This window comes from Vigna umbellata, chromosome 1 (genome assembly GCF_029865625.1).
Source record: "Vigna umbellata cultivar VRB3 chromosome 1, Vumbellata_1.0, whole genome shotgun sequence".
Lineage (NCBI taxonomy): Eukaryota > Viridiplantae > Streptophyta > Magnoliopsida > Fabales > Fabaceae > Vigna > Vigna umbellata.
In genome coordinates this window covers 75,122,937-75,127,013 of record NC_142165.1, presented here as the reverse complement: position 1 = coordinate 75,127,013, position 4,077 = coordinate 75,122,937, and the positions used below count along the sequence as shown (strand labels likewise).

Sequence of the window (4,077 nt, the reverse complement as noted above, 5' to 3'; positions counted from 1 at the left end):
TTATTGTATTAAATTGGTTGATTTGCTGATTAAATAAAGTTTAAGGTTGGAAATCATGAGTTGTTTGCTTCAATATATTGTTTGTTGTTATGAATTAGCCTTAGTTTCCCGTCTGAGATTCAATACAAAAATTATTTACTATCTCTAGATTTTTTTCAACAAATGTACTTTTTACAAATGAATAGAGAAGAGATGGTAATAATAATTTATAAGTATTGAATCTTGAATTGTCCGGTTGGACAGTTTAAGAAGAGTAATAACTTTTTCATAGTTTATTATAACATATCATTTTTAATATACATGTCTTAAATTTCATGAAAATTTGCCGTTGTGTTTTGTATTGATTTTCGGGTGCATATTTGATTGTGATTTATAATCACTTTCATTTCGTGTAACCTGAAGACCAATGCGAAATTCTGGCAAAATTTCGTGAAATTTAAGATATGTTGTTTAAAATTGATATGTTTAGTAAAATAAAAAAAGTGAATCTTCTTGAATGGGATAAGGTCACACCTTGAATACAAAGACGATCAAAGTGATCATTCAAGATTATTGAAATTGTGTAAACAATTTCAGTAAACATGCGTACGGATAGAGGGTGGATTAATTTACCACACATCAACACTGAGTACGAGAGAGGGGTAGAAGAATTTATAGAGTTTGCGCAACGTAATGCGACTAGAAGTGGTGATGATGAAGTCAAGTTCAGATGTCCCTGTGTGAACTGTTTGAATGGGAGGAAGTTGAACGCAATTGATATTAGGGAACGTCTTATCTGTGATGGTTTCATATAAAGTTTTACAACATGGATATGGCACGACGAATTAACAGACTTTCCAACTGTCTCTCCAACTGAAAATGTTTATGATTCCACAATGGATATGGAAGATCAAGCAGAAGAAGACAACTTAGAGGACATGATCCGCGATGTTGGCAGAGAAGCTTTTGCCCAAGCGTATGTGTATGAAACAATGTCCACTGATGCAGAGACTCCTTTGTATGCGGGTTCAACTAAGTTCACACGGTTGTCAGCGGTGTTAAGGCTCATGAATTTAAAGGCGAGCAATGGATGGAGTGATAAGAGTTTTATAGAATTGTTGTCGTTGTTGAATGAAATGCTATCATATGGAAATACGTTACCCAATCATAATTATGATGCAAAAAAAAATTCTTTGTCCGATGGGTATGGAATATAAAGGGATACATGCATGTCCAAATGATTGCATGTTATATAGGAATGAGAATGAAGTTTTGTTAAAGTGTCCAAAATGTGGGTTATCACGATACAAGTCAAAAAACAACGGTGAAGATGGTGGTCACACAGAAAAGAATGGTTCTGCTTTGAAAGTAGTTTGGTACCTTCCACTAGTTGCCAGACTTAAGCGTTTGTTCGCAAATCCCAAAGACGCTAAAAACCTAAGATGGCATGCAGATGAGAGAAACAAATGATGGGCTGCTTCGTCATCCAGCTGATTCAAAGCAATGGAAAAATATTGATCAATAGTCCCTTCAATTTGGTCAAGAATGTAGAAATCTTTGGTTTGGTTTAGTTACTGATGAAATGAAACCATTTGGTAATTTAAGTACCAATCACAATTGTTGGCATGTTATACTTTTAATTTACAACTTATCTCCTGGATTATGCATGAAAAGAAAGTACATGATGTTGTCAATGTTGATATCTGGTCTAAAGCAGCCTGAAAATGACATAGATGTTTATCTCATGCCACTAATTAAAGACTTGAAGTTGTTGTGAGTTGATGGGATTGAAATATTTGATGCCTTTGCTTCAAAACTTTCATGATGCATGCCATGTTATTTTGCACCATTAATGACTTCCCAGGTTACAGTAATTTGTCGGCATAGAATGTGAAGGGTCATAAAGCATGTCCTATATGTGAAGAAAACGCTACAGCTCATCAATTAAAACACGAAAGGAAGACAATGTATATGCGTCATCGGTGATTTTTACAATCTAGTAATCCATATCGAAGGTTAAAGAAAGCATTCAATGGACAAAAAGAGAAAGACAATGCACGCATTCCAGTTACTGGACTTGAAGTTCTTGAAAAAGTTAATAGAGTACATCATGAATTTACGAAAACGTCCAAGAAGTCTTCTGTAACGACCCCTTGGAAGAAGAAATCAATATTCTTTGATCTTCCATATTGGTCAAAGTTAGATGTTACATAGATGTCATGCATGGAGAACAAAATGTTTGTGATAGCTTGATTGGTACCTACTAAACATCTAGGGAAAAACAAAAGATGGAGTGAATGCTCGTTTGGATTATTGATTTACATGAAGATCCGAGAATAGTTAGCACCAAGAGAGATTGATAAACGTACTTATTTGCCCCCTACATGTTACACAATGTCCAGACAAGAGAAGATAAGTTTTTGCCTTTGTTTAAAGAGTATCAAGGTACCACAAGGATACTCTTCAAATATCAAGAACTTAGTGTCAATGCAGGATCTAAAGATTGTTGGACTCAAGTCTCACGATTGCCACATCTTAATGCAACAATTTTTACCAGTGGCAATTCGTGGAATTTTGCCCAAAAAAGTTAGGCAGACCATAACTCAATTGTGCTCATTTTTCTCGTCAATTTGTAGTAAAGTCATCGATCCTACAAAATTAGATGAACTTCAAAGCCACATTATCATCATCTTGTGTCAGCTAGAAATGTTTTTCCCTCCATCCTTTTTGACATCATGGCACATTTATATGTTCATTTGGTTAGAGAAATCAAGTTGTGTGGACCAATATACTTAAGATGGATGTACCCTATTGAGCGTTATATGAAGATTTTGAAAGGGTACGTCAAAAATCAATATCCTCCAGAAGGTTCAATGATTGAAAGATATATTGCTGAAGAAAGTATTGAGTTTTGCTCTGAGTATATGACTAAAGCAAATCCGATAGGAGTCCCTCGGACATCATGGTTGAGTAGATATTCTACAAGTAAAAGCATCCGAGGTGTGAATGTGGTGACGAAAAGTCGTGAAGATTTGATGCAAGCACATCTGTACATATTAAACAACACAGATGAAGTGATCCAATTTTTGGAAGCACACAAAGCTGTTGTAAAGGACAACTATCCACGACAATCAGAGAAATGGCAGTTGATGGAGCATAACAAAACATTCTTGTCCTGGTTCAAATCTGAAGTTTCGAAAGAATCACGGTCCTCTGAGACTTTGTCGTGGTTAGCAAATGGCTTGAAGTTTGATGTTGTATGTTGTACAGGCTAGGAAATTAATAATTGCACATTCTATACAAAGACTTTGGATGATAAAAGCACAATACAAAATAGTGGCGTCAGTCTAGAAGTTGAGTCACTACAGTTTCCCATATTTAAAGATCAAAATCCTTTAAATGGATCAATGAGATATTATGGTAGAATAGAAGAGATATGAGAGGTTGATTACACTAAGTTTTCTGTTGCACTCTTCAAATGTAAGTGGGTTGACAATAAGAGTGATGTCAAAATAGATGAATATGGTATGACACTAGTTGACTTTCGAAAGGTTGGTTATGGAGACAAACCGTTTATCATGGCATATCAAGAAAGTTGGGTTTTTTATGTCAAAGATCCTGCTTCTAACCATTGGTATGTCGCTTTTCAAGAAAAAAGACAAATTGAAGATAAAGAAAATAATATTAGTAATCTTCATATTGCTCACAACCATCCATTTAAACCATCCATATGATTGTGTATGAATTTCATATTTGTGTAAAAATTTATGGCTTTTGTTAAATGTAATATGTTATTTTGTAAGTCTTTTATTAATCTTTCATCTTATTTTTTGTGATAGATATATGGTTGAGACACAACATTCATCTTCTAGACCCACTAGAGAAGTGACGAGGTGTAGACAACTTTAACTTAGAAGAAATGCAGGTGAGAGGACACCTACCATTATTGACGTGGTCACTAAAGTAGCATCTAGACCAAATGCAGATGAATTTAGGTCTTACCTTGGAGTACTAGCACATGATCGTATCTCTATACTTACTCCATCCTTTGACCATGTATCTAAGGCTGATCAGAATCTTATCTGGCAAGATCTATTG

General features: G+C 34.9%; 1 pseudogene; it reads left to right on the top strand.

Moving 5' to 3' along the window:
* The first annotated feature begins 1,426 nt into the window (after positions 1–1,426).
* Positions 1,427–3,713, top strand: LOC148206323 (uncharacterized; annotated as a pseudogene).
* The last annotated feature ends 364 nt before the right edge of the window (positions 3,714–4,077 follow it).